Below are 26,956 nucleotides of genomic sequence, written 5' to 3'. Positions count from 1 at the left end.
TTTTGTCATCAACTCATTGGATTTCAGATAATAAGACTACAATCAAGCAATTTGTTTTGTTAATTTGAAGATTTACAGTGAAAATACAAGGTGTTCATTATGCCCCGCCTACCCCTAATAGATGACGGAAGATGATCTGTAATAGCACTTCACGCTAACGCCGCTCAGCACAAAAGTGCATAATTTCCAGACTACACCAAAAATGTGTAACCCTTGCACATTCACAAAATCAGCTCCTGTGTCCGCAAAATCGTAAAATTCGCAAAAATTTTTGTACAGCAATCTAGCTAGGTTTACTAGTGACCTTAGAAAACAAAAAAAAATATCGACATTTCGTATCTAGACGAGTGTACGAGCTGTTTTTGAAAATGTGTAACTGTAACACATTTTTGTGTGGTCTGGAAATTATGCACTTATGAGTAGGGCTTACACATTTTAGTGCTGAGCGGTTTTACTGTGTTTATAGGCGGTATTAAAAGTCGTGATTGCTCGAAAGCTCTCGCACATTAACTTGTCGCCTTTCTTGTGGATGAGACAGATTATCCCTTCCTTCAATTTTTCCGGTAGCTGTTCGGTTTCCCAGATATTAACCGGTGCAGACAGGTCCAAGGTGGTGGTTTTCACAAGCAATTAGTCTCAAATAAATCAAATGTCTCATTTGTCAATGTTATTCTCAATGATAAGTCATTCTATAACTAAAAGAGGCAAACAGTAATTCTAGTAACAGGCCAGTGCATAGAAATGGTAAGAGTTTATGCGAGTTTTTTGGGGTATTCCGAACATAAACGGGACGGAGCAAGCTGGCGATGCTAGTAAAAAGCCAAGAATTCATGCAAGAAGCTGATGAATTGAGCGAAATGCTAATAGTAAAAGCAGGAAGTTATTCTGGGAAGAAGCTGATAAACTCTAGAGATGTCGAGAAGGATCTCTAGAAACTTTTAAATGCTAGGAGCATGCTGGTGATTTTGAGGAAGGTGGTGATCTCGGGGGAACTAAAAGAAATAATGGAGCTTAAAGAAAGAAGCTGTGGATTCTGGCTGCTAGGGCTAGATAGGACTGAAGAGAACAAGAGGGTGAGCTATCTGCTATGTGAATAAATTGGCGATTAAGGATTTTTAAGAAGCGTCAGACTCTTAAAACAAGATGGTGATTTGTGGAATTTCTTTAAAAATACATTTTAAAAAAACTCTACAGGGATCCTTCAAATAGCCCTTCTGAAATCCAAGCTCATTTAGGAATTCTTCCTATACATATTACTCCAAGAATACTTCCAGAGGTTCCTCCAAGAATTTCCCCTGAGAGTTCTCAAAAAAAAAAACGCAAAAGTTGGAGAACGGAAATCCTTGCATAGGTTCTATACTATTTCCCGGAAAGACCCAAGAAATAATTTCCCGGCTACCCCATTTCCCGGAAAACTTTTTTCGGAATCCCGGGAAAGCAATTCTAGAAAAATGTTTTGAGGTCTGATCTGATATGACAACAGTGTATGTGTTAGATGTTCATCTAATCCCATCCGCAGGAGGTTAGGATTGTGAAAAGAAGCTAACCATGCGCGACTGTGGAATCCAGTTCAGTTCTACGCCTACTGGCGACGGAGATAGTCAAGTGACTCCGTAGCTTGAAGGAATAGAAGCGCCCGTCTAGCGAATTGGGAGTCGTGAGTTCGAGTCGCACCGGAGTACGGGGATTTCTTTTCATAAATCAAATCTCAATTTGTTCATCGAGCACATGTTTCTGATGTGCACATGGATGTCAAAGCATTTTCAACAGTGTAATTTCCACATGGCTTGGTCAGCCAAAGCAAAATCAAGAAATTGACACTGATATTTTGTTTCTTATTTCGATTAATTTTATCAGGTAATGATCAATATCAAGAGATCAAACCTTGAAACTTTATTTTAAATATTCATGCGACCAAACTGTAGCTCTTCCGTAAAAATGTTTCTTTCTTTCGTCGAAGATTGTGGTTCTAGGTTCATTTATTGAGTTTATTGGCAGTTAAACTGCTTACTGTATAGGAGATTTGCCCCGTCTTTAATTTATAAATTGTTCTTTCTAACGATGTAACGTTACGGAATTGATTAGCGAGCAATCTATTAATTCCATCTAATGGTCGTTCTTCCTTAAAAATGTGCTGTTCTTTCTACTTACACTGTACATCATGTACATCAGTTATTATTTGAAAATCGTCACAGCTATATCTCATATGGATTCACCCTTAACCGAATGAGTAGTTACCCGACTAGATGGGAAAAACAAAATTATTACAGGTTATGTTATTTCGTTGCAATTATTTTTGTAACAACGGTTGTTATAAAACATGTACCGTTAGTAGTTAAAATAACATAAATTCTAACAAAACTCGTTCCAAATAAAACAAAAACATAAGTTGAGATATAATCATAACAAGATTGTATCAAATTTTGTAAGACTTGCGAAATCAAAACAAAATTATAACAAGTTCTGTTATATATTTCAGAACAAATTTGTCACAAGTTTTGTTATAAATCTCTTGGCTCGAGTGACCAAAATAACTAAAAATATCAATCTTTTTCGTGACAACACAAAAAATCTTATAAATTTTGAAATAATTCCGTTACAAAAAATATAACGAAGATTGCAATGAACGTGTTACGAAATTATGTTAGAGGCAATTATATTATAATGGATAATATAGCAAATGTAGTTATACATCTGTTTTAATAAATGAAACAAGTTTTGTTATAACTTAGTTACTAAAATTTAAGCTAACATAATTTTTTTATTGATATTCACATGGAAAAATGGATTTTCCGGGAAATGTCATAGAATCTCTTCCAAAAATTCTCCAGGGCTGGCGTTGGTCATTCGTCCTGAGGTCTTCCCACAATTTCCACAAAGATTCCAGGAATTTGATTATTTTTAGAATTATTCCAAAGATTCGCTCAGAAATTCTTCCAGAGATTTCGCCAGGTATTCCTCTAGAGATTCTACCAAGAAGTTTTCCAGGAGTTCCTGCAAAGATTTCAACAGCAATTCCTGCAGAAATTCTGCTAGTAACACATCCAGAGATTCTTTCAAAAATGCCACATAAAGTCCTTTAGAAAATCCTTCATCAATTCGTCCAGAGTTTATTCCAAGAATTGCTTCACCAATTCACGTGTAACTCCAGATATTCTTCCAGGAATTCTTCCAAATATCCCTTAAGGAATTCTTCTAAAGATGCCTAAAACAATTCCTTCCGAGATTTCACCAAAAATTCTCCCAGCAGTTCCTCCAGCAGTTCTCTCCCTCTGGAGATTTTACCCCAGCAGTTCCTCCAACAAGAGATGAATGAATAGGCCTTGCAGCTGAAAATCTCCGGAATAAAGTAATAATAAAAATAATAATAATTCTTTCAACGATTTTACTATGAATTTCTCCGGGTTTTCTTCTAATGATTACACCAAGAGTTCATCTATAAGTTCCTTCAAGATTTTTTTGAAGAGATTTCTTGTAGAATTTCTCGAAATATTCTCGAAGGAATCTTTAGTTGAAATCCTCAAATTTCTGAATAAATTCCTAGTAAATCACTGAACAAGGTCTTGGTGCAATTTATGAAGAAAACTGCGATAATTACTGGAGGAACCTCTAGAATCTCACGAGAGTATTTTTTTTTTTTCACTTAAATCCCTTTGTTACTTAATTCCTTATTTTTAACTTGAGCAATATTGATGTTAGAGTGATTTGAAGAATATTTGCATATTAAACATGTAATCATAATGATTTTTTTGTACGGTCATCTATGCTCATGCTCATGCATTCTATGGGCATATTGTCTATGAGAAGCTATTTATGCCCAAGGAAGTATATAATATTTATATTATCAAGAGCTCCTGGATCACCCGGGAATCAAACCCGTCACCCAAAGCGTAGTCTTGCTGAATATCTTGACTACAGAAAATAAATCGACCACCAATCTAATACCCAATTTCCTCCAAATGGACTTTCGATTAAACGATTTCCTCAATTATCATCATACAAACTCGCCACACTCCAGTGAACGAGTTCCATTGATTAATCCCAAACGGTAAACAGTACCGGTTTTTCTGTGCCGCCTTCCTACGGTACCACGAAAGTGACGATCGATGGACGACGCCACCACGGTAATTAAGCCATGCAATCGGGCGACCAAGTAGGTGTATTTAATTGAAAAATAAATCCACACTGAACCAGTAAGTTGACCAACGCAACGACGTCGCTAGCCGCCTCAAACGACGACGTGATTGAATGAAAATAATTTTCCTAATGAATGCTCGGCCAACAAGATCTGATGTTGTTGTCGCCGGCGTTGCTTTGGTTCACAACGCAACCAACGCCAACAACCAATGGTAGGAAGAGAGTGCCAATGCGAAATATTGTCAACAAGCTAAAGTTAGACCTGGGTTTTCGAACTCTACTGGTTTGTTTTCTGCTGGCGGGGTGTTGACTCGAAGACGGATTGCTCGAACGGGGAAAGTAGTTTTGCAGGATTTTTTTGTTTTGAATCATTCGTGCGTTTTAATTTTGATAAAGGACTGCTCTCGCAAAATAAGTATGTTTATTCGGCAATGTTTTTCTTAAGATTTCATTCCTTTTTTGCGTGACATAACATGCTAGGAGTAATTAAATAAATGTTGCCAGTGTTATTTTTAATTAGATAATGCACCGGAGCTCTTCTTTCGCATGATGTCTTCTAAAACGTTTAGGCAATCATCAGCTACAACCAGCTACGATAGACCATCCCACCGGTTGTATATGTCTAAAAGTGCAATGCTCAAACGAGATGACAAGTAGATATTATGCAAGTTGAAATCACCCGTCTTCGCTGAGCGAGCGCCTTGCACATCTGGTACAGAATTTGTCTGGCGACACCCAACACGGCCTAATTGCCTTCATTGGATGATTTGAAGAAGTCAAGTACAGCACTAGAAAATTTCTATTTTAAACCGGCTACAGCTAGCAAACCAACGACGAAGACAATTTTAGAAGTGTACCACAATAGCAACCACATGTGACACAATATCACATGCGGAATGTACCTTCCTACTCAGAATAAGCCGCGGTTTTATTTAAATAAGGAACTGAAAACAAATCATCCACTATCATCAGTTGGTCGAGCTATAGCATGCGGCGCATCAATGCGTGCCATCACTCGTGCGGTTTGTCGGACGATTAAAATAAAGTTTACTAAAAACCACACCAATGCAAGTTCAAAACAAAAACAGCACTGCTGCGAATCGAGCGAAATCGCGCGATTACGATGACGCAAATCGAATGAAACTATCCCGTTTGTTATGATAACATTACATAGTTTACTTTTCGTAGCACTTTTTAGTCGTTGGGTTTTGATTGGGCATCTTATTTGGACATTTGCAATCAGACGTGCCTCTTGCAATGTTTTTACTTATAATCTTGGCGCAATATGAATTGTTAATGCATTTTTACTCAACATTAATTATATGGTACGGCATTTTGAGTGTAACTCGCCGTATCATTAAGCATAAGACACAGCAATGATAGTGTGGATGGTTCTGCATCTGATAAAACCCGATTTAATCCACCTATGGTGAACAGAACCCTTCTTACACTTATTAAAACTATTGTTGTATTATTGCATTTAACATATTTATTTTTATGATGGACCAAAAGTTTTAGAAAATATTGTGGATTTGGCATCTAGTGGATTGGTTTCCAATTAGCATCATGGACCATGGACTAAACTACCAGAAATGCCAGACATCTCATAGAATCTTGTATGGAATGTTTAAAAATTAGCTTAAATATTCTGGAATATTGTATCTTTTGTAAACTGTCAAAAGATGTTGAATCGGTTAACAAATGGATAAAAAAAATCAGCGAGATACACTTTGTCTAATATCTCTTAATCAGTCGAATAAATTAGCTCCGAAGTACTTGGTATTCATGGTTATGGTGTAAAAAGGACAAAAATGATATATCTACTATGTTTATCAGTTTTGGCATTAGCTAGTTATTTTGGCTGTCCGGTTATTGCATTTTTCCTACATTTTATAAATTTAAAGCTTTCCTTCAATATATTGTTAGTTTTCATAGAATTCCTGTTTATTCGTTATTTATAATGTTGTTGTAAACAATAACCTGCTAGTAATCACTTTATAAGAGGTCAGAATTATTTATTGAAAAATAATTTCCCACAGGCTGCTCAAAAGCTCATGCAAGATAACAAGTGAATATAATAATAATAATAAAAAAGAAATTTATTGAAATACACTTCGAAAGATATTTCAGTAATCAAATGTCGAATCGAAATAAAATTCCAGGGCCTTTTACAAGGATATGGTAGCTTTCGTTTCATGCCTAGAGAACCCAAATCGGTTGACAGACGACTGAGATATTTATTATGATACACTTGGTCAAAAATCTCTCAAAAAGTTAGCCTGTATTACTCCCAAGTATGGTATTGTACCATTTGGGCAGGTGCACCTATTTTTTATTAAAGACACGGACAACGTCTTCAGCTTTCTGCTGTACAGACTGTTTTAAACTTAAGGTGAAGGTTGCTCGAGATCATAATAATAAGCTTGGCTCCCGCTCTAATAACCCTCTCAACCACCCACTCAAAACAAACAAATCAGACGGCGCACAGTGTAGTGTGACTTGGTCAAATAAACTAACAAAAACGTTCCAAAATGAGCTGTATTAAAATAGCAGTTGTACCTTTGAATTTTGGCACACATATGATTTATTGCGTATGCCCACCAACACAATTTGTTCTTATAAAATATTTTTAAATTTATTTAAATCCCTACTTTGCCCAATATTTTCACCAATTATCCCATTGTGCACCACTTTATTTACGTTTTTGTTGACAACTCTCTCCTCTCTTCTCTCGTACTTTTTCTCTCTGACCGTAGAAAACTACCGTGTTATGGGGTGACATTAATTGATGTAATTTCAACTCATAAACAGCGAACGATTGTTCTGTTATCTATTGAAATTACATTGGTAGTATGATATTTAAAGTAGTTAAAAAGATTAACAAAATAACAGCCTTGTTTCGTGATAAACATGAACTGCGGTTTAATCAATTTCACCGTACGTTGAACAATACCACTCAGTTTAACGGTACGCTTTTCCGTTTTAACGAACCGCGATGTAAATTGATCCGGGTTTTCGGCCACAAAAGTGGAAAACGCGTAAGTTTTTCGCGATAAACGGTAGGTCAGGCGAAAATGCGGACAATTTCACGTAATCGATCAACTTATTGCAGTGCTGTGTCGTGTAGAAGACTGTTGAAAAGTGATTTGAAAATAAGGGTGAAGCGCTTGTCGAAGAAAAAAAGTGCAGTGTGTGCTACATTTTGGCACGAAATTGTGAAAATATTGTGAAAATTGCAAAGCAGTAATTCCTGACGGATGAAAAATATAGTTGTCTACCACAAGTAGCAACCTGAGTGCAATTTAAGAAGGTAAGCAAGTATAATTTTGAGAAATTGTTCGCTAACTTCCGCGCTTCTCGATGACTATGGTGAGGGGAGGGAGGTATAAGGGAGAGAGTGGCGGCCATACTCGCTGCCATTTTGTAATCCCTGCAACTATGTCCTTAACATTAGACAACGGATAACGGAGCATGCACCAGTGGAAACGGGGAAGAAACTATTCTCACAAAAAGTGTCAACGCCCGAAGTGGGAATCGAACCCTCACCCCATAGCATGGTGCGATTATAAGCTTGGTGACCCTAACCGCACGGCTACGAGGCTCTTGCACTATTACTAAGTCAATTTCGAACCGATTGATTTGAATTTTTGTTCAGGGTAAGATACTGTACGTACCTAACTCTATACAAAATTTCAAATCAATCGGTTTGAAATTGACTTAGTTATAGCGGCAAGTGCCCAAAATAGGTACACCTGCCAAAATGGTACAAGACCCTACTCTTTGAAAGTTATCTCGGTAATGAAATGCCCAATCCTAATTAAATTGTATAGGGTTCTACTAGAATGTTGTAACTTTCATTTGGTGCCAGAAGAATCGGAATCGGTTGAAAGATGAATGAGATATTTATCATGATACACTTGGTCAAAAATCTCAAATAGTTTAGTTGTATAAATCCTAAGTACTCTTCGAAAGATATCTCTGTAACCAAATGTCGAATCGAAATAAAATTTCAGAGCGTTCTACTAAGGTATGCGCACAGCAAAATCTAGCCAAAGAAAATCAAGCAGTAATAATGCATTCTAACTTATTCTCAAACCAGAAGCATTTCATCATAAAAAAGCATTAATTTACTTTAAATCAACATCAAGACATTGTTGATTGAACTTATTATATCCGTCATCTCAAGCTTTGCGCTTGAGTCCTTGCGTAAAGTTTTGCACAGTACCTTCGATCGCTTGCCAAGAAATTTTTACCACCTTTGTGTCAAAATCAATCTTATTTTTCGATGAAAGCTGCCTTTCTTGACATTTTTTGAAGGTTCCAATTCACGGTTACTCAATATTGCTTAATTGGGTTGATTTTTGAGGTGTATGAAATTTTACGATTTTAGAAAAAATGCGGTACAATTTCCACATAGTTTTCTGCATACAAACGCAAGGATTCTCCGCCATAAGCAGGGCACAAAAATCAATCCAAATCAATACACAATATCTAAGCTTTTAAAAAAGGGATGCCAGCCATTTTTACCGACATTTCCCGTAGTGAAAAAGATGAATTGTTATACATGTATTTTTGATAGTTCGGTTTTTCAAACCACAAATTTATATTGTTGACAAAACTATGCATTTCTTGCTAAACTTTGATTATTTCTTGGTCTTAAGTTAATCTGCAACCTTTCCACGTTGTAATGATGTATAGAACCGAACACTTGAAAGCTAACTTAAGTCTGCGGGGACGGTCGTTTTAATGTACATTGTCAGATTTTCAGCACGTTTGTGCAAAAACTTTTCGAGGACTTGTGGTTCCCTTGACTATATTTTAAACACAATGTGAACATATCTTAAGAAGTAAATATTTTTCGATTCCTTACACAATAAGCTTTCATTTGCGCCATAGGTTGTCACGATTTGTTGAAAATTGTAAAAAATCTATCCAAAATGCGGTGGCTAGATTTTGCTGTGTGCATACCTTAGGATGTTGTAGCTTTCATTTGCTGCCAAGAGAACTCAAATCGGTTGACAGACGGCTAAAATATTTATTATGATACACTTGGTCAAAAATCTATCAGAAAGCTAACCTTTATTACTTCCAAGTACTCAAATGTCCGATCGTAATAAATTCAATAGGGTTCTACTAGGATGCTGTAGCTTTCATTTGGAGCTAAGAGAATCCAAATTGGATGTCAGACGGCTGAGAAACGTGCGTGACTTTTTTTTGTAACCTTCGCACACACACACACACATACACACACACACACACACACACACACACACACACACACACACACACACACACACACACACACACACACACACACACACACACACACACACACAGACATTTGTATGGGGTGAAAAATTGGTGAAAAACTTGAAACCTCATTTACTCGAAAGTGGGTTTTTGTCACTTAAACCCCTTTGCTTCTAACCCCCTCAAATAATAAAATTTAATGGAATTCCAAAATTATTTGCGTACGAATTTCGGAGAAATTATTTTGAGGAAATTTTCAAAAGAACTTCCAAAAAAATATTATAAAAAATACCAAAGAAACTTATTGCCGATAGAAATTTCGAAGAAGTTTTCGAATGAACTTCCATAAAAAAAATGATGCATAATTATGCATACAACCATCGGAGCAATTTCCAAAGAAATTCCCAAATCAATTGCCAAAAGGTTTTTGGAATAAAATGTTTACTTTGTCAAAAAAAAATCCAAAAGAAATATCGTATAAAAAACTTACCAATAAAATTCAAAATTTTTTTGGCGAAAGTTTTTTGAGAAATTGCAGAAGGACCTTCTAATGTAATTAATTAATAATTCTTCAATGTATACGTAACTGCCAAACGAATTTATAGATAGTTCCCAAAAGTTTTACCGCACAATCTATCAAAAAAAAAATTGGAAAAAAATCCCAAAGGAATTTTCGAAGCAATAGGTTTTTTAGGTTGCCGACGAAATTTTCAAACTATTTGTTGAAAGAATGCTAAAAGAAATTGCCGAAGGTGCGCCCAAAGCGCTTAACTAATAATTCTCCGAAATTTCATAATAAATTACCGCAGGAGTAGCTTAAGAAATTTCCAAAACTTTGCCGAAGGAACTTGAAAAAAATAACGAATGGTTTTCAAAATATTGCCTATGGATTTTTCAAAGAAATTGTTGGTGAAATTTTCAAACAAGTTACTAAAAAAATGAAGAAGTCCTTAAAGGAATTGCTTCAACATTGCCAATGAAATTCCCTGAGTATATTTAAAAAGATTGTTTGAAGAATCAACGAATACTTTCCCAATATTGCCAAAGCAGTTCGCAACGATTTTTTTCTGAAATATTCTGAAACGAATTTTGAAGGTTCCTACTTCTAATGAAATTGACAAAGAAATTCTCAAAATATTTGTCAGAACTTTATGTTTAAGAAACAACCAAACGAAATTCCAACAGAATTAAGGTATGATCCCCAAAAATATTGCTAAAAGGGTTTCAATCATATTTCTGGAGAAATTCATGAACAAATTCACTAGTTTATAAAGAAAATTGCGAATGTCGTGAACTTCTATCAACGACCGAAATTTTTGAATTTTTGATAATATGTGCTGATGTCAAGATCGTGCTTTATTTTTTTTAAGTAGAACAGTTTTTGAGTTCGAGCTCTACAGTTTTTAAAAATGTGGAATTCACTAAAATATAAATATCTTGCGTTACGGTTAACCAATTTTCAATCTTTTTGCATAAATAGAAAGCTGAATATAATAGGTATGTTTCGATCATCTGGGTCTGAGCATAATTTTTGCTTCAAATTAGTGGGATTCATTTTTTATTTTATCTGTTTTAACGAGATTTTTAGCCCTAGGCTAGTTCATCTCGGGACCCACGCTTTACTTTCCTTCCGAAGGAAGAACTCACATTTTGCGAGTTTTTCGGGAGTGGGATTCGAATCCAGGTCCTCGGCGTGATAGTCAAGTGTTCTAACCATCACACCAGGTCCGCTCCACTAGTGGGATTCAAGATATTGGTGATTATATTGGTCAATCTTCTTAAATTTGAGCAAAATTTCCAAAAAAAAATAATGAAGATTGGTTTTTTTTTTCAGTAAAAAAAATCAATTGAATTTTTCTTCCTCAGCGTACATTTGAAATATTAGATGTTTGCCAGTTACAGTAAAAATGTCTCTTCAATCCGAGTATTGGTTACAGAAAAATAAATGTATGAAAGGAGCAACTTTGCTTAAAACAGAACAAACGTCGATTTTAAATCGACAGCCTCGTATAAAAAGTCGTAAAAAAATCTTCTCTACCGTATTTTTTTTGTTTTGTACGTTTTGGAACTCAGGGCACGATTCTACACTAAAAATCAGCTTACTGAGGTCAAAAATGCTGTAAATTAGTGATATTTTATGCAAACTACAAAAATCAACTTCATATTTTTCAGTAAAAAAAACAATTTCTTTATAAACAACAGCAGAATTTAAGATCTCATATAGTCATCACACAATTATGGGTAAGTCTTTCACAAGTTTTAGAACAGGGGTGCCCAACGTGAAATTTAAATTAAAAAAAAAGGACTTTATTAGAGTGTATTTTTCTAGAAAAGAGTTTATATTTCATAGAAATATTTAAACACTTCTTTTCGTTTACATATTTCAAGAAAGTATCAATTTTTTTCCATGTGAAAGTTTTTGTGAAAAAATATTTCAACAAGAACTTTTTGTAACTTTTGTGAATTAAAACAAATCATTTAAAATTTTTCGATCATTCATAAATTTGATTTTAGTCGTAAAGTTTCAGCAAGCACCGGTACAACATAGAAACATTTCTAGGATTCAGGATGCAGCAAAATCGAAAAAGATCTTTTCCCTATCGGTAATATGTAGTAAATAAATAAATTGTGTTAATCCTAGGGAGGATGTATACAAAACATCGTATTTTACAAATCAGAGAATCAGTTAATCACAGAACCAGAGAATCAGAAAATCCGAGAATTAAAGAATCAGAGAATCAGTGAACCGGATAATCAGAGAAACATAGAATCAGAGAATTGAAGAATCAAAAAATCAAAAAAAAAAAAATAAAAAAAAATCAGAGCATCAGAGAGTCAGATAATCAAAAAATCAGAGAATCAGATACTCAGATAATCAGATAATCACAGAATCAGAAAATCAGAGAATCAAAAAATCAAAAAATAAAAAAATGAAAATTACAAAGTTACTGTAAAAAAAAACAAATACTCAGAGAATCAGGTACAAAGAATCAGAGAATCAGATAATCAGAGAATCAGAGAAACAGAGAATCTAATAACCAGAGAATCAGGGAATCAGATAATCAGAGAAGATTTTTCAAACGCCCCCTCCCGCCATAAACCCTTACGTAGTTAATGGACAGCCCCTAATCAGAGAATCAGAGAATCCAAAAATCAAAAAAAAGTAATAATTGAAAAATCATTGTAAAAAATCAAATTTCAGAAGATCAGAGAATCAGATAATCAGTGTTGAAACAAAAGTTTCATTTTTAGAATTCTAATTTTTTGCGAGTTGAAACCTTAATTTTCACAAGCACATTTCAGAAAAATGAAAAAAAAAGTTTATTATCGTCGCATTTTAATTTTTGGCACGTGGACTGATACGGAGTGTCAGTAATGATTTTGAATCGTAATTGTACTAACTATTTTTACGGTCATTATAATTTGGACATAACATTTGTGAACATGAATCGGTGGAAAATGCCATGTATAAAATGAAAACTAAGATTCACATTGCATACTTTGTATTTACAACTTGAATAGGCCATCAAATGCAACAAGTCGTTCGAGTAAACATTTCACAAAAGCATCTCTAACATCTTTCCCAAGCCAAACCCCAAGCAATCGGGCAACCACTTACAACCGGATGGAAAACGTGACTCGATCCTTAGCTCATTTTTTCCACTCCTCTCAAAAACAACCCCCTCATTATAAATGTCAAAAGTCAATATAAATAAAGCGGCGGTTGTAAGCCGATGCACTAAGAGCCGGCGGCGTCAACCGGTCGGTCGGTCACTTGACCATCTTCCCCATCTCAAGTGACACCTTCCCGTCGTCACCTACATCTAGTGCTAACAATAGTGCAGAAAGTAGGCACACCCACCTGTTCACTGGTGTTGGGTAGCAGCGGTCTCGTGGACCGATAAGTGTCCCGCCCGCAAAAGTTGATTGTTCTAACCACTACTTACTCCGACAGAGAGAGATAACGTATTCGAGAGGATCCGGTGCAGTGAAATGAGATGTTTAACTATTGATTGATTGATTGCAATAGATGGAAAGCTGGCAAAATTATTGTTTTTCCCAAGTGCCCGCTTATTGTCCACGTTGCAGGTGCTGGTTGTTCAAATATTTCCATAGCACACACGAGGAGAACAACAACAACCAGCACTCGACCGACCGACTCGGCGGGAAAGGGTTCAGCTTATGGTGACGCACGTTTCCGTTGGTCCGGAGCCAGACTGGCCAGTTTGAACCGGTTCGGGTTGCAATTGCACAGCACAATTGCAACTGTGTGGTAATGCACTTAGAAGGGGGATAGAGTACTCACTAGCTCGGTCCTAACTAGGAACTAAACAAATATTGAAGCTCTATGAGGGGCAATAAATTCTTATCGCTGTGTATTGCGACTTTGGTAAATTGTGCTGTTTTATAACGGTCATTCAATTACTATTGCTATCGGTTTTTTAATGTTATTTTGAGCAATTTCTCTACATTCTAACAATTACATCACGCTTCTAAGAACCTGAAGAATGTCGGTCCCCTGTTTGTTGCATTCCTATTATGCATTACATTTGGGTGTTATTTTTATGCAACAACAGTAACAACACTATATTGCGAAGCCCTAGTAAGCATGACTTGAATCATACGAAGCACTTTGTTATGACAATTGGCTTAAGAATTTTCGCAGTAACAATAGGTACTCACTGAAGCTGACATTTCAATCGTAGTCGCTTGTAGAATATGTCATACCTACGCCTGATCTCGTTGATTCACGTGTGCCGCCCGTAAAATGACATTATCACTGGAAACGACTGTCATCATGTGCACGATACCGTCATCGTCCACTCGATTCCTACTCGTAGTGCATCTATACAGGTTCTGTATACGAGAGTTTGTGATCGCTGTTGACGCTTACCCGTTGTACGAAAAGGCAGTAAACAGCTTTTCCTCTGAGGGGAAGTTTGGCGCCAACCAGCGTACACTTGCCGGTAGAACAATCGAGCGTTCGTCAGAGTACCTACTGCTTTGGAATTGCAAATTGATATACCTGCATATTGCATTAAGTCTTGCCGATTTGTTTGTTAGTTTCAAAGTTTTATGAAATTACTGAATAGCTTTTGTCTCGATTGCCTCCCAATATAGCTTCTCACTTGGCGAAGGCTACTAAAAGAAATTCTGGGTTACATTCCTCTGTGGCGAAACTGAAAGCATTTTCTCATTTTTTTTTTTTGGGTTTTTGTTTTTTTTTTTCAATAACGTAGTAAAATTTTCAAGACCGGTTTTCATACACAATTAGAGGAAAGATCAAGGCATCTCCTCAGATTTTTTTTTCTGGTGGAAAATGTTTTACACTTTTCCATAAACAATTTTTATTCGAAATTTCGTTTGAAAATGGTTTTTGAAAAACTGATAATTCAGGAGATAGCTTGATCCTTCTTCTTACTTGTGAATGAAAACCCGATTTTAAAAGTTTTACTCCGTTTTTTTAATCAAAAAATTAGAATTGGCACTCTGCTTCATCTTAAAATTCTTATTTAGAAGAGGCTTCAAATGATTGTTTTGACTCCAACACAAAGTAAAGCTGTTATCGACTACCTATGTGTTCTTCATTTCAGAAAATAGTTATCACATCTACTTTCTATATTCTAATTCCCAGCTTAGCTTTCTACGAGCATTTCCACAGGTTTTACCAGAGAGATTTCATTTTGCATTAGTATATTGTTTAACAGGCAGGAATAAACTCACAGATGTCACGTCACAATTTACATTCCGAAAATATCTTGTACCCCGGGGATTGAACTCATCACCCTCAGCCTAGCCTCACGAAACACCCGTACTTTGAAATGTGAAAACTGAAGAATTTTGCAACCATATTGACCCAAAAATTTGCTACTATTGTACTCTGTAAAGTACTTACTAGCTTTTTACCATCAGTGAGTCAGAAGACCATCATCATCAATGCATTGAAACAGATCATGCACATTTGTAAACGAACGAGCTGTACTTATGATTTAAGCTTCTCTCCCAACAAGGTTCGAGGTTGAAAATGAGTATTGATGGGCGATGAACAGTCTTCTCGAATCATCATCGGCATATACACACAGTAGTGAGGACATTGGAAACTATTTGGAGATATATTCCAAGACGACTATAACTCTATTTGATTGCAGATACCTTTGTCAAGTGGATCTCAAATAAAGTATTAGACGATCCAGCTGACTATGATTTTTTTTATTCTATTTTTGTAATAAGCTATTTATTTCGGGTGCAGTTCAATGCTAACAGGCGAGGGAGACATTCATGTGGCTCCGTAGGTTGGAGGTATAAAAAGTGCCCACCGAGTCATGGGTTTGATTAACCCAACTACCCGAGGCACGTAAATTTGGTTTTCGTAATCTAAATAGCAAAGCGTTCGGGCCCTTGACTTCGAATTTTTCTTCAAAAACCTTTCAGAACATTCAAAATTGCATTTTATTTTTCAGCATCTGAAATCATGAGATGTAGCATAGTGCATTTAGGAGAACTTACGTATTTCCAGCCGTTTCGTTCTCTTCGTCATTTTTTTTTAAATCTATTGAACTCAAATCTTTCATAATCAAGCTGAATTATATGACCAACTTTGAGGCAATTTAGTCGGCGAAACCCCCTCATGACGAAGGGATCAAACCTGCCGATAATTCCTTTTGTCACCCTATATAAGTTTCATATTTAAGGGGGTTAAAAGCAAAAGGGTGTAAGTGACAAAAACCCACTTTCGAGTAAATGCGGTTTAAAGTTTTTTACCAATTTTTCATTTCATACAAAATGTATGGAGCTTCAAAATCAACCCAATTTTCTCCGATTTTTTGTAATTTTTCTAATCATCGTTAACCGTTATGTGGCCGGCAAACTTTTTGCTTTTTTCTACACCGTGTATTTTAAATGGGTGCTGGGTACCCGGGTACCCTGCCGGCCACATAAGGGTTAAAGCAATCTTAAAAAAGCACCCTTAACGCTTGAAATCTGAAGAATTATTTGATATTTTCAACTAAAAATCGACAAAATGGTCACTTATACCCCTTTGAATCTGGGACCCTCATTTGTATTTTCAGTAAGATAGCAATGATGCCTCAAGCTATTTTACTCGATTGATTCCGAGTGTTTTATTTTCGGTAATCCAGTTTTGTGAACACAGCGACTGCACATTAAAAAATGTACATTGGTTGTATACTTAGACACCCGTACCCAGAACCGTAGCGTGCGGTTGGCCCCCGCCAAGGGCACCAGCCTCAGAGAGGCGCCGAGAAGTATCTTAGACTAATCATGTGTTTTTACATTTTACGTTATTCCGTCTTCTACATTCTACATCCTACACATTCTCACTAGGGAATGTTTTGAGATTACCTTCGATGACTTTCTTCGCACCAACTCAAATATTTTACAGTGTTGGCAAAAAGTATTTTAAATGTACAATATTCAGATAATGCCCTTTCAGTCCATACAATTGTTATTATTACCAGTGAATGATTATTTGGGCTCTTATAAATCTAGCAGAAACCATTCAAGTCGTGTTTACCCTTAAAAACTACCGTAATCCGGGGTCAAATTGATCACTTTAAAACTTTTGCGGATAACACCAGTGTCTGTTTAAATATTGCCAAAAGAGTTTTGTAAAACCAGTACCCTGTGGATCTCCATGGAACCCTGTGACAGAATTTTGTTTAACAACATTAAACTTTAAGTTAAATAATTCCAAATATCAAAATATTGGAAATGCCACTTCGAGGCGAAATTGATCAGTATACAATTAAGCATCGGTTGGAAAGGGAAATTTCCTTCTCCGCTTAATTTTGCTCTTCTAAAACCGAATAACGCGTCTAAAATCTTACAACTAGTGAATTTAATACTTTAAATGCAAAGTTAAATTTTGAAATTTTACCTTAAGCGCCTAAAGGTAGGCAATTTCATTTGAAATAAGTGATTTCTATAACAATAAATGAGTATTGTCTCATAAAATGAACTTTTTATAACTATTTCATGTTGTGATTAGCTGCATAACATCTCAACCAAGGCTCAACAAAAATGTTAAAACAGAGAATTTACTTGAAGTCCTATTATCAATTTATTGTTCAGTAGCAATGATTTCAGCTAAATGAGAAATACATTGCAAATTTATAACTAACTTTTTTCTAAAAAATTAGAAGTCTACACTCATCTCTAGACATCTACGAATAAGATGACGTAAAAAGTTTAAGATCATAACTACGCTTAAGAGTTCCTAGTATGGAATTACAATGTAGTACCCGAGTGATCAATTTCACCCCGCTGATCAATTTGAGCCCGGTTTACGGTACCAGTATTTTTTTTAATTCCTGAAAACAAATTGAATATTCCCGGAAATTCATTCAAAAATTCATTCAAAATCTTTCGGAATTCCTTTTTTTTTCAAAAATTTTTTTTGGGAATTTCTTTAAAAAAAACTTAGAGCTCCTCCAGAAATTCTCACATCTCTATTAGGAACTCTTTAAAAAAAATCAATTTAAAAATTCTTCTGGAGATACCTTTTGATATTTCATTTTTCATTTCATTTCATATAAGAATTTGATCATATTTGAATTTCTTGAAATTCTTCGAAGGGTTTTTTTTAGGAAATCTTACAGATTATTTGAGGAATACGACCAAAGTTTCCATCAGAAAGTTTTTGATAGATTCATTTCGTAAACAAAAATCTCTCACATCGATAGAAAAATTTCCAATAACTCCTTCCGAAATTGTGCCATGTTCACTAGTGACTGCTTCATAAATTTCGGGTTGAATTACTCTTGAAAACCTTACATGAATTTCCCCATAAATTGCTCCAGGAAATCATAATTTAGGAATTCCTTCAAAAATTTCTCCACGTATTCTGGTAGAAAATCTGCCATTGATTTCATCTAAAAATTCTCCAAAAGATACTTTTGAAAGCTTTCTATGAATTCTTTCAGCAATTCCCCCCGAGATCACTTCATCAAACCTTTTTTAAAGGATTTTGTATGAGAAAATCCTCCATATATTCATTAAGAAACCTTTTCAGGGATCAAGGGCTGATAGTCTCTATAACAACAAATCAATCAATCCAAATCAATCAATCAAAGGAATTCCTTCAAAATAATTCTTTCAGAAATTCTTCCAATGGTTCGCCACAATTTCTACAAGCATTCTTTCATGCATTTCTCCAGGAACTGCTTCTGGAATTTCGTTCCATGAATTTCATTTGAAATTCTGGATACCTTCCGGGCTTTCTCCATGTATATCTCCGGATATTCCTGCAGGATTCAGTGATTCCAGAGATTTCAACAAAAACTCATATAGAGATTTCTTTAGGAATTTCTCCTGGTACACTCCTCCATGTCCATGGTTTTTCTAATGATTATTGATAGTTTCCTTACAGGTCTTGGAAATGTTTTGACTAAATTTCAGAAAAAAACTTTGGCAAAGTTATTGGAAAATTCTGGTAGAAGCGATTGAACTAATAATCAAAAATTTGTAAAAAAGATCGTTTGTGGATTCTATCATTTATATTAGAAATCTTAAATGTCATTTCTAATCATTGTGCGGTGAGATTCTTGAAACTCAAAATGTGTTCGTACATAGAGTCGTACAAAAAAAGAAATTGAGAAATTTTTGGGCGACTCCCATTGAAATTCCTTAAGAAATATCCGAATGAAAAGAGCTCTAAGAAAATAAAAAATAAAAGCGAAGGAATTTGTTCCATTAAATCATCATAACTCAACTTTTAAAAAATCTTTGGAAGAAAATGAATGATTTTTTTTAGTAAATTTCCAATGTCTAATTATCGGGGGGGGGGGGGGGTCAATCTGGATGCTTGCCAAGGGCGCCATAGGGCCACGCTACGGCTCTGCCCGTACCTCACTTTCAAGTCTTCATAGTTTGGAGGACCACCCAGTCAGGAATTTTAGGAACGCCCGGGATTTTAAATCTAGAAAACCTCGGGGATTTTAATTATCTATCGTGAATTCGCAAAGTAATGATCGACTTCTCTAATTTGGCAGTACGTCTACTGCCGGCGGGATTAAGAAAACAAGAAATTATTAGGAAAGTTAATTTAACCAGCAAAAATCCTGCAATTAATAAATTTTCGGTGGTAAACATCTTTTATAATATTATATTAATTTATTGAGCACATAATGTACCCAAGACGAACTTATTTTAGCTAGACCAATATGGGTTTGCTTTAGAAATTCTAGTGAAACATGTAGAGCCTCACATCTTCCTCAAAACATTTTTAGCATGTTTTAAAACTTTAATTCTAAATGTCTCTCATGATTTAGTTTTTGACAATTAGATGTAGGTGGATCTAATTATATGATCATTGAAAGTGGGTGAGTATTCAAGCTCGAGAACCCCTACTTTAGAAAAGCTTTCAGCAGAAGTCTTGGAAAAATACATAACAGAATTCTTACAAAATTAATTGAGAATTCTCTACCAGAGTACACGAATGAACTATAAGCAAACTTTCGGGAAAACCCTTCAGAGGAATTTCTGAGAATTTATTCGAAGGAGTTGCATGTTATAAATTCCTCAGTACAAACCGTGCGAACATTTTTGTAAAATCAGTACGACAAATGTGTGTAAGACCTTCTGGAAGTATTGCTAAAGAATATCTGAGTATCGTGCGTATCCCCAAAAAAACGGTGAAATTCTGAGCTCAAATTTGGTAGAAATGATACGTAAAACTTTTCGAAATATTATCGCTTAACCCCTTGGGAGCTTCATATAATGTAGGGTTTCCCAAAGTTTTAAATAATGGTTTAGAAGTATTTTTCTTGTTTTTATGCTTAAATAATGATTGATTAAACTTATACTCTAATCGAAATTCTCAAAGAAATTGCTAAATAAACTTCTAGAAGCATCTCAAAAACGGTTTTTGGAATCGAACTTGGTAAGCATTTTTTGTGTTTTGTAGAATGTCGATAGTACAAAAAGTTCTTGCCATTTCTTTTACATTTTTGACAAAGAATCTCAGAGGAGTTTCAGGGCTGTTACAACAGTCGCGGATTTCGCGGTTTTCGCGAAAATCGCGATTTTCGCGGATTTGTCGCGGATTCATCTGCTGAGGCGTGAATTTCGCGGGTCCTTCAAATTTAGTCGCGATTTTCGCGGATTTGTGTACCTTTAGTTGAGTTCCAGAAAATATTTCAGAAATTTAGTATCAAGCTATTTTTAATTTCTTTATTTTCTTTCGAAACTTCTGTCAAATGCTATCGTTTACGGATTCTACACCATCTGTTTTTGAGAAACTTTGAACCTATTTCAAAACTACAACATAAATGGAAAGCCACTAAGTACTCCAAAAAGGTCAAAAGTTGTCTAATTTGAAAAGCAATTTATCCGTAGAAAATTTCGCTCATTTTTTGAAGCTGAGGGCTTTGAATATAAAACAATATTGAGAGATCAGCGATATCTCGGAAAATTGGCTGAAATGATTCTGCTGATATCAATGGAGAGGAGTTATAGCGAGTTAGATTTCAGTTTTTTGTCATGCACCAACATGCTGAAAAGGTCATGTTAAAAACTTGCGTATCGCTAAAAATCGGGTTTTGGCAAGCATACTGTTATAAAAAACTTGATGCAACTTTCAAATTTTGTCAAACGTAGTTATTCTGAACTGATCATTCTACAAACTCTAATAGTGCGATTTCAAAACGTCTTAAAAACATAGGGATAACCAAAACTTAACTCGTAACCTCGTGAACTCTCTATGTCAGTTAATGAAATAATCTTAATTTTATTAAGTTAGCATTTAGGCCGTTATACATATATTTTTTAACTTATTGTGTCACCATTCCTTGGGTCTTTGACATTTTTGGATCGAGAGGAGGGAGATAAAACTAATAAAACATTTAGGTAATCTGAAAAATCTTTAAAAACACATCGGATTTGTTGAGAATTTTCAGCAAGGCCCGCTATTTTGTACTATATGCTCATCATACCGAGATCAAATGTCTCACATTTGTTACTCGCATATATCGCATTTGGCATCCCATTCAAAGTATGTGCAAGGTTCATGCCCACTTGAAAAAACAAAACTCATGTCGAAATCAAAGATGGCCACCGAAAAGTATTCACGACTGAATGTGATGCTTTTCTCGACTTATCAGGCAGTATTGAAAGGTCTTTATATATAAATTTATAGGTGTTTGATAACGAAAACCACAACAGAATTACTTTTACAAGGTGTTGAAACTAATTTGCAGCGTTTATCGTGGAAGTTGTCGTGCATATCGACCGACGAACTACAGGAAGCTCTGGGTTCCGGACCAACCACTAGTCAAAACGTTTGGAATATCGTCGAAGTATTGATGCTCTCATAGAATAAACTTTTTTTGTGAAATCTTTTCACTTAGTTCAACTTGTTTTCTGTATCGGTTATAGCTCATCGGATGTACCTATCAATCTATTACAAATACTATAATAAATTGGAATTGGAAGTTGAATGTCGTTTCGTTTGAACTATTTTTGATGCAGAAAATATGAGTTTTATCCGTGTGTTTCCAATGCGAACAGCTTAAAATACTCGACATTGAAATGATAAATAAAATAATTACATTTCATTGAAGGAACTAATGATAAATATGAGTCTTGGTTATGGATTCCATTGAAGCTTGATCTCATTTTAATGAAAATAACAGTTAGCAGTAATCATTGATTCTGCACATATTCTTCATGAGCAAAACGTCATTGCAAAAATCCATGTAGGTTCCACATGAACCAAATGAAGACTTTTTCCTGAGTGTAGTATACGTCTCCATGAGAATTACATATATATTGACATTATTTTCATGGCTTCAGTATTCAGTGTTTTTCAAAAAATCCTGAAAGAATATGTTGAATGAATGGACCACTCGTGCTGCAAAAATCTTCATTTTGAAGCTCGTTGCAGAAATAACTATTTCGACCAGCAATGTCATTATTAAAGTATGGTTAACTACTTCTAAATTCAAATTAGGGTAAAAACTTTGCCCTTTTTCGAACTAGAACATGAAGTTTTCACTTAAGATCAAGATCACCAGAAAAAGATGGCCGTCAAAATAGTGGCTTTTAAGTCCCGAGCAGAAACCTGCAAATTCTTTGAACGCATTGATCTAATAAGCTACTCGATGTTTGCTTACTCGCCGCAGTAAACGTTGATTATCTGTAATAAACCCACGCGATTTGTAGTTTTCCTGATTTGTGCACGATGCAATATGCATTGTTTGGAATGTGAACGCAATTTTGTTATTAATTAAAAAGTTATATATTATTGGATGATGGTTCATCTAGTTAAATTTCACATTAGCATCTTTAAGGATCCTCTTCGGACAATTGGGTTCTTTAGGGGTATCCAGATTATTTTGTAATCGAAATCTCCGTCCAAAAATTAGTCGAAATCCAGAATTTCATGATTTATTATGCCTGGGAACTATTTTTAAAATGCATTTAAACTTTGTATGGGGAAATTTTTTTGTTCGGGATGAACTGTCATTTTATCGATTGAACTGTCATTCTATCCACGGTAAATAAAACTGTTTTGTTTATTTAACCATCAAAACAAAAGAATTGAAACGCAATAAAATCACGTTATACTTAGAAAAATGAGCTCTATCGATTAGGCTAAAGAAAATAGCAACATTTTATTCACTAAACAACCCAATTATTCTATAGATGTATCAATTAGTTTTAAAATAGGTAAATATCTTCAATGTACATGATCATGAGTTCTGAAACTCTAATGTGGTCATAAGTTTTTTTTGTACCATCAAATGAATTCTTTTTGCTATAATTTAAAAGGTGTTGCCTTACATTGCAAATATATCAATAAATAAATAAATCTTCTTCTTCTTCTTGGCATAACGTCCTCACTGGGACAAAGCCTGCTTCTCAGCTTAGTGTTCAATGAGCACTTCCACAGTTTTTTTAACTGAGAGCTTCCTCTGCCAATGACCATTTTGCACGTGTACATCGTGTGGCAGGCACGAAGATACTCTATGCCCAAGGAAGTCAAGGAAATTTCCTTTACGAAAAGATCCTGGACCGACCGGGAATCGAACCCGTCACCCTCAGCATGGTCATGCTGAATACCCGTGCGTTTACCGCCTCGGCTATATGGGCCCTTAATAAATAAATAAATAGCATGATTAATAGTCTTAACTTTACTACTGTAATTTCGAAACCAAGACTAATCAACAATGAATTTCTTTCAGTCCTAACTGACTCGATCGATTTCTCTAATCTAATCTAATCTAATCTAATAATGACTAATCAAGTCAAATCATTGTGCTAATATGTACACTTGTACACTTGTAATTTCTCATCGTAATAGCCTGTTTTACCTCACACAAATCTACCAGGAAAAGGCCTACTTTCCCACACCAAATAAGCAGTGCTGTAATGGTTCATTACAGCACTGATTTGCGTTGCGTAATGAACCATTACAGCACTGTTTTTAGTTTTGATCAAATTCTTGATGCTTTCTGGACAAAGCTCTGAAAAAATGTGACAACTGCACAGTATAACCTACTATAATCAGACTTTCTTAAATATGGCTATGAACAGTGTGCTGTTTGATGAAAAAGTTTGGTTAAAAACTATCTTCAAGCGGTAATTTATAAAATTGCAAAAACCGTTGTACGCAACTCGATGCAGATTTCGTTTTTTAATGCACTCGTCGTAATTATCCAACTCGGCAAGCCTCGTTGGATAAATGTACAATTCGTGCTGTAAAAATCTTCATGCTGCACCTTGCTGCGTAAACTACTATTCTATAATAAGACAGAGTGATTGACGAAGAGAAACCCATCATGTTAGGCGCTAATGAAACATCATTACAGCCGAGATTACAATTTTTGTAAAAATGTAGATATGAAAATTGTTTGTAGGTTAAAATGTCGTACAGCTGTTCCTACTTTACATAGTAGTCTTTGAAACTTTCATAGAATTCAAGAAACTATTTTCAAAAACATTTTATTATTTTGCTCTAAACCTGGTTCAATACAAAATTTGAATGTTTATGTTCATGTCGCGGATTTGTTTTTCGAGTCGCGAATTTTATTTCGGAAGTCGCGAATTTCGCGGATGATATTTTGGAAATTTTGTAACAGCCCTGGAGTTTTAATGAATTTAAAAAATTCCCATACATTTCTACTGAAATATCTCTTTCAATGAACTTTTTTTTCTGACCTATGTTCTAAAGTTGTAGGAGCTGCTCTATTTTTTCCGGACACATTTGTTTTTCTGAAAGCTTATTGCGTTGCGTTGCGTAATTCTTTGACTGCATACAGAAGCTGTCATGTTATCTACTTGATATTCCAATTCCAATTATTTAAAGTAACCGTTTTGGAGAAAAAAAAAACAGCTTTCCAATCAGAGGTCAGAGTTTGAAAGACATAAAAACTTCATTTGCAGGCCCCGTTCGTTATAATTTAAGGGAAGTATATTGACACTTAAGAGTGTCCAGCGACACCTTCAAAGATATCAAGGAGTTGGATTTTTACAGAGATTGGTCCAGGATTCACTATAAGCGAGTGATACGACCGGGTTAAGACTTGTTGTATGTTGATTGAGAAAAAAATGTGTAAGGCTTGTGGATACGTGTTGGAGAGTGAGTTTAAATGTAGATCAGCATCGTTGGAAGTAATATAGCTAATAAATACCATTCCATGGGTCCATATTTACCTGCCCTGGCTAATATACCTTGGCTCGAGAATCGATTCTTGCTCTTAAATTTCTCTGAAAGCATAGTTTAACACAAAACTCCTTTTTTCTAGCTTGTCCATATTAAGTTTTGTGTTCTGTTCAATTACTGAATTTATTATATTTTTTCCTCGTAGTCATCCTGGAAAACTCAGATAATTTTGTCACCATATACATGAAGACACCCTTTTTATACAAAGCGTAATTGATGCTCTGTAATAGAAAACTTGATTTGCCTACATTAACTTAGTTTAGTTAACTGAGAACTTTAGTGCGTGGTAAACGGTGTGTTTAGATTAAACATTAAAACATTAGAATACGTTTGGGAGGGACATCTATTTGTAGAAGTACAACAATTAATTGTTGTAAATTTTAAGGTTGTTTGTAAGATCATCACAAACTAGATGATTTTTAATTCTGGAAATGCTTTTGGAAATCATGCAGACATACCTGATATTACACAGAAGAATTTCTGACAAAATTACTTGGATATCTTGGGGTGTGAATTAAGCAAATTGCTAACTTTCTAGATCACATTGGATTGTAGGCAAGTTTTACGAAGTATGCATATGCATTCCTTTGCGATAGCTGCATTTGTCTAGAGCAAACTTGGGTGAAATTTCAGAAGAAAATTCTACCGAAATCAGGTATTGTCCACCAAATGAGTATTTTTCTGGAGTTTTTGAAGAATTTCTGGTACAACTATTTGAAACTAAAAATCTCAGTTAAGGGCAAATACAAAATCAACGAAACAAAAAAAAACAATTAGAACAGAATGAAAATAAAAAGAATACTTCTCGGAGAAACTCTTAGAATAATTTCGAAATATTGAATTGACGAATCGCTGGCGGCCAGGCCTACTGTGCGGCGTTGTTATTTATTCTACAACTTTGAGTAGGGACATCTCGTACCAATCCTCCAGATATGAAAAAAAAACAAACTTCGTCAAAAATCGATGGAAGTAATGTTGCTGAGAAGTTTAATGTCACTCCATGATTTTCAGTTTCCAGGGATGGGACACAGATATTTTCCTGGTGTATCCTAGCCTTTTCGCATGAGTTTAAGCGTCTTTTCACGCTCTCTGAAACGATGCAAAATACTAATCTTTACAGCTAATGTACTATGATGATAACGATTTATACATATAACACTAATTTCAATGTTATGCATGATGATTTAAAAAAAAATAAACCGAAACAAACTCATCAAATTTATCCGAAGAAAGTTATTTCCCCCTAGTTAGATTCATTTTTTGCGTTAACTAAAAATTGTAAGGATTTTTCTTGATTCCTTGACATCCATTGAACCCACTAAGGGCAACAGCAGCTCTTCCTGTTGACCGGTCGAGTCCTTTTGCGAAAAATATGCAACTTAAGTCAGATACTTCTTCTGTTGAGAAACCAGAATCAGCACATGAAATCTCAATATTTGCACAGCATTTCATTTTTCATTATTTTAAATCCCATTTTTTTTTTCAAATAATTGTGCTAAAATAGGAACCAGCTAAATGAAAGACAGACGGACGTGAAAAAAATCAGACAGACGCGAAAAAATAAAACTGTCGAAGAGAGGAGCTTAAATATTTTTGTGGTATTTAAATAAATTTCTAATAATATGAGAAAACAACACATTCTTACCAATTTTTAACTTTGAACAATTAGAACAAATTTTGAACAGTTAGACCAAACTATGGATATCAAAGAAAACAATCATGTGGCCCTATAAGTTTGTTCCTTGTGTGAGGGTGTGGAGGCGCCTGAAGACTTTAAATTATCATTTTTTTTGATAATTGCTTTCAATTCTTTGAACCTCATAAAGTTGTCACTCATCATAAAACAGTGCCATGTTCAATCATTGCTTTTTGTATCTATACCTTAAA

General features: G+C 35.1%; 2 protein-coding genes across 3 annotated transcripts in view; one reads left to right on the top strand and one right to left on the bottom strand.

Annotated features, from left to right (window-relative positions):
* LOC134288741 (uncharacterized) overlaps nt 1–26,956 on the bottom strand; it is a 531,602-nt gene that overhangs the window by 347,306 nt on the left and 157,340 nt on the right. The gene's annotated exons all lie outside the window — the stretch shown is intronic.
* The window catches only part of LOC109404752 (autophagy-related protein 13 homolog), a 154,949-nt gene that overhangs the window by 100,639 nt on the left and 27,354 nt on the right, over nt 1–26,956 (top strand). The window lies entirely within an intron of this gene.

Source organism: Aedes albopictus, chromosome 2 (assembly GCF_035046485.1).
Source record: "Aedes albopictus strain Foshan chromosome 2, AalbF5, whole genome shotgun sequence".
NCBI classification, from domain to species: domain Eukaryota; kingdom Metazoa; phylum Arthropoda; class Insecta; order Diptera; family Culicidae; genus Aedes; species Aedes albopictus.
The sequence above is the reverse complement of the archived record's forward strand: the minus strand, read 5'-3'. Positions and strand labels throughout refer to the sequence as shown.